The following is a 7,002-nucleotide window of genomic DNA, read 5'->3' on the forward strand; positions in this document are numbered from 1 at the left end:
TTGCCTTCCTGCGAGGCCTGGCCACGTGGGCCTAGAGTGTCTTCCCACCCCCACCCCCCCGGGGCCGGACTGTTGCGGGGGCGAGACGGATGGAGATTCTCTCTGCCACCCAAAGCCAGCAGCGCGCATGGGGGCGCACGGACCACAGAGCTGGAAGAGAGAGCCCCTAGGCTGAGAGGTCAGTGAGAGACGGCTCTCCTACTAGTACCCCCGCCCGCCGGGTGGCTGTGCTGTCCAAAGCCTTCCGACCGCTCCTGCCCCCCACCTGCAGACGGGGAGCCAAGGATCATCTGAAAAGTCCCCAGGAGAGGTAAAGGGCTGTGCGACCTAAGGAAAGGAGGCCCGAGAGGCTTGGGTTCTGACCCTGGCCCTGCCTCGGCTAAAGGCGGCTTTAAGCCGCTCCTGCGTTTGGATGACTCCATCGCCAGTGGCGGAGAGTGTAGTGTGTCCTGCGGCACACCACTTTATCCTTTTGGTCTCCCATTTCTCCATTTGTAAAAACTGTCACCTACTTCCTGGCATATGGTCGTTTTCAGTAATCGTTCCTGTTGTGTTGCCTTGAGCAAGTCACCCCTCCTCTATGCTTCACACAAAATACCGATTGCTTACACGTCGTAGCTGTAACTTCACGTAGATTTGTGTAATTCAAGAGGTTAAGAAACTGCAAGCTCCAAGAAGGAAGGAAGGAATCATTAGTTTTTGTATCCGTAGCACCCAGCACAGAGCTGGATGCTGAGTGGGTGCTCAATAAATAGCTGTTGACTAAATGTTGTATTGCATGCAGATGAAAACAGAGCACGACTTGGTACATTCCAGAGCCCCAGCCCTCTCTCCAACGCCAATGATTTAATCGCAGTTCCTTAAGGTGGTGGCCACAGATTGGATATCCAGGCTCCTGACTTCAAGTGCAGATGAGAAAATTGTTCCTGATTAATTGTAGGCAAATACTCCAAACTGTTGTGGTCATCAGGTTTAAATGTATGCAGCATTTAACTATGCTGGTTGCTACCCCAATGCGCCGTGTGCGTTCTTCCTCGCTGCAATGTCAGTTTTTAATCACCTCTCTTATTACTGGGAACAGGATTGCATCAGTTAAGGATGCTGGTTGCCATAACAATAGGTTTCTTTTTACACACCAATACACACACAACCATCCGCTCATTTTTCTCTCATCTCTACCCAGACTGTGCTTGTTTTGGATTCTGAAGGGTTTATTTTAGGTTTTCAGATGATTAAAAGAAAGTGCTGAAGCTACACAAACATATGGCTTTCTCAACATGCATCCTTAAGAAGACAAACCAGTAGAATCTGAGCTGGGAACCCCGGAATGAACAACATGGGTTGGAGTTGCTATTTTTCTGCTTATTAACAGTATGTTGGTCTTCATACCTTTGGTGGGTTTGCTTGCTAGAAAACCTTCAGGGATGGAGAGCCCCTCCCAAGTTGATGTGATTTGGGGGAGGTTCTGCCTCTTATATAGCCAGAGTTTGCTCTGCTGGTCTAGGGTGCCCTCGGGAGCAAGTGAACAAGTCCAACCCTTTCCTCAAGTCACGGCCCCTTTCTACAAGTTAGTAGCCCCCAGTGTCTTCTCCAAGTTAACGCCCTAACCAAGCATGGACCCAAATTTTTAAAAAATATTGAGTAGAAACACTGAAAAAACTTGTTTGTAAGCAGCCCACGCCTTTCTGTTCCTACAGATTTTGTTTTTATTGATTTCAGAGAAAGGAAAGCAGATAGAAACATCAATGATGAGTCACTGATCGGCAGCCTCCTGCATGCCCCGGGAATGTGCCCTGACCGGGAATCGAACCCTGACCTCCTGGGTTAACGCTCAACCACTGAGCCATGCCAGCCGGACTGTTCCTACAGATTTTTTTTTTTTTAATATATCTTTATTGATTTCAGAGAGAGGAAGGAAGACGGATAGAAATTATCAATGAGAGAGTCGTCATTGATTGGCTGCTTCCTGCACGCCCCTGACTGGGGATCGAGCACACAACCCAGGCATGTGCCCTGACCTGATGTCGAACCTTGATCTCCTGGATCCTAGGTCAATGCTCAACTGCTGACCCACGCCCGACCCGGCTCCTGCAGATTTTAATTTGCCATTGGGGCAGTCCATGTGTTAGGAAAATCATCAGGATGTGCCTTTTATGTAAGTGTGAAAACACTTCTGTTTCCAGCAACATGGCAGACTTTGCTAATAGGGAGCCCTTTCTAGCACAAACACCCCCAAATCCTGGATATAATATTACAAGGAGGCAAGCAAGCCAAGGAAGGAAAGTAAATTCATTGCTGAACTTGTAAGAAAGGAAAATCAGCAGGAGCCAGAAATGGAAAGGCAAACAGAGCAAGGAGGCCTGATGTCTCCCTTGTCATGTAGGTAGTTATTGGATAGACAGGAACCAACTGCTAGGTAGGGACTTGCATTTCATCACTTGGATCCATGTGGTACTGGAAGTTGGAACTGAACTCCCTGTATAAAGACTGGAATCCCCCCATCCCAAATTAATATACTTGTGGGCCCCATGGTGGGAAAGGCAGGGGAGGAGGCCCAAGTTTCCACCAAACATGGTTAACTTAAGGTCCCGCTTTCCTCTGGACATGGGTGTGTGTTATCCAGCACATCAGAGACTGACAAAATTTCTATTTGGCTTTGAGGATTGATGGTTTTATTTGTAACCACTAGAAAAATTTGTCTCAGTGAGGGCCAGAGTCTCAGCTGTTCCCCTTACCCCCCACCCTGCTAAGTATCTGAACCTTGTTCTCAACATACTGTTAGGATTCATATTTTAAGATGATTCTGAGGCACCCAATGAAAAAGAATCTTTACAATCTTAATTCCCCTTTGCCTTATAACATATTCATAGGTTCCAGAAATTAGGATATGGACATTTTGGGGGACCATCATTCTGCCTACCACAAAAACTCACAGTAAAGTTGGTCAAGTAACTGACCCTCTTATAAAGTGCTGGCGGCCGGTCACCTTCAGTGTCACTGTATGACATATTCTCATGGCGATGGCAAGAGATGCAAAAGACTGAGCCTAATTATGCAAGTGCCTCTTAAGTCTTGGTCATGTTGTGTTTTCTGTGACTGCAGTAACAGATTACCACCTATTTGGAGGCCTAAAACAACATAGATTTATCTAACAGTTCTGGAGATTCGAAGTCCAAAATGGGTTTCACTAGGCGAAAATCAAGGTGTAGACAGCGCTCTGCTCCCTCCAGAGGCTCTAGGGGAGAATTTTCTTGCCCTGTGGCCCCTGTCCATCTTCAAAGCCATCTTCCAATCTTTTGGTGCTTCCATTTTCACACTTCTTCTGACTTTTGACCTTCCAGCCTATTGATTGATAAGGCACCTTTTGTGATTGCACTGGGTCCACCAGAATAATCTCATTTCCAGACCTTAATCACACCTGCAATATCCCTTTTACCATGTAAGGTAACATTCACAGGCTTCAGGTATTAGAAGGTACGCATCTTTGGGAGAGGGAAGAACAGTATTTCATCTACCAAATATGTCATGCCTGCTAAAATTCCATGGTCAAAATCAAGGGATGGGAAGGCTCTGCTTATGGAGGGGAAATGGGGATATGTAGAAAAAAATATAAAAAAGTATTTATATATATAAATACATGACATTTCTGACAGTAATCTAATCTACCACACATTCAGTGAGGCCTTTTTAGTAAGTGTTTATGGAATGTGACTTTGGACCATGGTAATTGAAGGTGCTATATACTGTTTGAGGGCTTCCTGAAAACACCTAAGAGCATAAATCATCTTATTACAATCACAGCCACAGCTATATGGGCTTCAGTTCTGCTACATCTGCAGGGGAAGTCATCTATAGCAAAGATAGATGAAAGCTGTAATTTAAGATTTTTTTTAAAAAAAGTTTTTTTTTCTTAGAAGGAGGGAAACATCATGTGAGAGTACAACATCGATTGGCTGTCTTCTGCATAGACTGCACTGGGGATTGAGCCCGCAACCTGGGTCTGTGCCCTGACCGGGAATCAAACCGGGAATCCCTTGGTCTACGGGATGACACCCAACCAAAGGAGTCACATGGGCCAGGGCTATAACTTAAGATCTTATTTGCTCATTCCAATTATAATGCTGTCGTCTATTCTAGAATCACACTGGAATGTAGGTTCTGAATTTCCTTTCTCCTATTATCCAGCACAAGATGACACATTATCTGCTTTAAATCCTCTGAAGGTACTGAAGAGATTCTGCAGGGATATTAAAGAAATAGTTTCCTTACCCTTTTGCTGGAACTGGCCCAGAATTCAGCTGAGGAAACATCTATTAGGGCAGGGAGGCCACGTACTACCTCTCTGTTCTGAGCAGGTTAGAGCAAACTGGAAGTGCTGTGTCTACCAGTTGGCCCCACTTGGTAAGAGCAACACTCACAAATCAGAGTACAGGAGAACAATTGAGATGGTTCAGGGATTCAAAACTGCTGCACTGAGACAGGGTCAAGGGGATGTTTAGCCTGAAGAGGACCTTCACAAGAGCAGAAAGTAACATGATTTCTCTGGCCTGAAGTAGAATCAGGCTATGGTTTCCCTGGCTCTGTCCACTGAAAAGGCCTGTGACCAAACTAGTTGCAATGAACACCCCAAGGGCCCAGATTGTGGTTGCTACATACCATTACAAATGACAATAATCAGGGCTCCTCAGAGAAATGGCTAATTCCAGGTATGGTACTAAAAAGATAAGCCTGGAAATCTTACCATACCAGAAAGCAAGGAAGCTGCAAATATTATTAAGGTTTCAGAACTCAGGATGCAACTTGGCTTCACAGTGTAATGGATCTAGGCAAAGATCAATGGCTGCCAATATGACAAAACCAGACCCCTAAGTAGACACCCTAGAGATTAAGGAGATTTAAGAGATCTTTTATAGGTACATAATGAACTATCTTTAGCTGTAATGCCTAGGATTTCTTTCAAAGTTATCAGGGAAAGTGGACAGGCATATATTATTAAAAGCTGGTTGAGTACATGGGAGGTTCATTTTATTCTCTAGCTGGCGTTTGAAACATGTATAATAGTAACAGCAATGTATTTAAATAGTATACTGAAGGCTGTTCGCGAGTGACTAAAGTAGTAGTGGATACTAATACTCGGGCACCACATTCAGCAAATGGTATCTTTTTCTCAATTGGCTGGAATATTAGAGTTTGACTATTTTGTTTATAGAATTTATTTTCCCATCACCATTTTAGAGTATTTTAATACAGGAAGCTACTAATTAACCAGTGGCTAAGCCAAACCCTTTGATAATAGCACTCACTTTTCACAATATTAGAAGGTAGTTTTTACAGATAAGGACACAGCTTATTTTCTATTGCATACTCTTCTCATCTATGTAAAAGCTGCCTCCAGCTCCCTTTTTGGCCTTGGGGTAGGGGAATCACTCTTGTTTTCAACAGTAATGGAGTACAATCTGATGCCATCAAAGGTCCCCCTTAGATAGCTCTTTCTCAAACTCCAAAATGATTGGTTCCTTCTCCTTCTAAAAACAAAAACCCTTCTTTTGACCTTACCTTTAAAATAGTCTACCCCTGACAGAAAGCACTTCCTTACAGTAGAATGCCAATAAATATAACTTAAAAAATAAAAAATGTTAAAGGTGGGTGAGTTTGGTAAGGAACTGGGTATTTAATAAACTAGAGTTATCAAATTAATTATAAAGGGAAAAAGTGACTTTAAAAGTGATCCGGGCTATTACAACGTGCCACTATATCTGATGCATTTAAGACAGTTTCATTTCTGTGATATTCCTACCAAACACGCAATCACAAGGAGGTATTAGGGCAAACCCAAACTGAGGGAAATTCTACAAAACTGTCCTTTACTCTTCAAAAGCAACAAGGTCAAGAAAAAGGCTGACTGCCCAGCGGGCATGGCTCAGTGGTTGAATATTGACCTATGATCCAGGACATCAAGGTTCAGTTCCCAATCAGGGCACATCCCCAGCAGGGGGCGTGCAGGAGGCAGCTGATGAATAACTTGCTAATCATTGATGCTTCTCTTTCCCCCTTCATCTCTGAAATCAGAAACATATTAAAAAAAAGAAAAAAAAAAAAGAAAAATACTGACAACCTGTTCCAGATTAAAGGAGACCAAAGCCATGAAACAAAATTCAGCAAATGATCCAGGAACAATGGAAAAAATATGAAGAAACTTATAGGACAAATGATAAAATGTTTAAGTATGGATTGTAGATTACTCAAGTTTGTCATCAATGCTAATTTCCTGGTTTCAATAACTGAAGTTATGTAAGAACATGTCCCTGTTCCCAGGAGATAGAAACATTGATGAGAGAGACAGACATTGATTGGCTGCCTCCTGCACGCCCCCTGACTGGAACTGAACCAGGGATCTCTTCGTTCATGGGTTGACACACTCAACCACTGAGCCACACTGGCTGGGTGGAAATAACATTTTTTGAGAAATAAAACATCAAGATGTCTTACTTTCAGATGGCTAAGGAAAAACACAGGTAAATGAAACAAAACATAATTGGTGAAAAAGCAGGGTTAACGCAGAAGCTAGCAAACAGTATTATGGTACTGTTCTGAGTACTTCATGCATTTTTTAACCTTCACAACCCAGGAGGGTTTATCCCTACCACTTCATTGATGACACTGAAGCACAAAATGGGCCAATGACTCAGTTGATCCTCAAATCATTTCTGAGGAACTGAAAACTAGTTCCTTTTTCTCATATTCAAGTCAGGAATAGCAACTTCAATTCTAAAGACCACTTGCCAAGAATTTGGCACTAAGTGGTTAAACACTTAGTATTCCCGGCTGATATGACTCAGTGGTTGAGTGTTGACCCATGAACCAGGAGGTCTTGGGTTTCAGGCTTGATCTGTGGTGAGGGCATGGGGGGCAGCTGATTGATGTTTTTATCTCTCTATCCCTCTCCATCTCTCAAAAATAAACAAAACAAAAAACACAATAAATTCAAAACAAACCTTTCCC

The sequence above is a fragment of the Miniopterus schreibersii genome, assembly GCF_964146895.1.
Source record: "Miniopterus schreibersii genome assembly, chromosome: 10".
Taxonomy (NCBI): domain Eukaryota; kingdom Metazoa; phylum Chordata; class Mammalia; order Chiroptera; family Miniopteridae; genus Miniopterus; species Miniopterus schreibersii.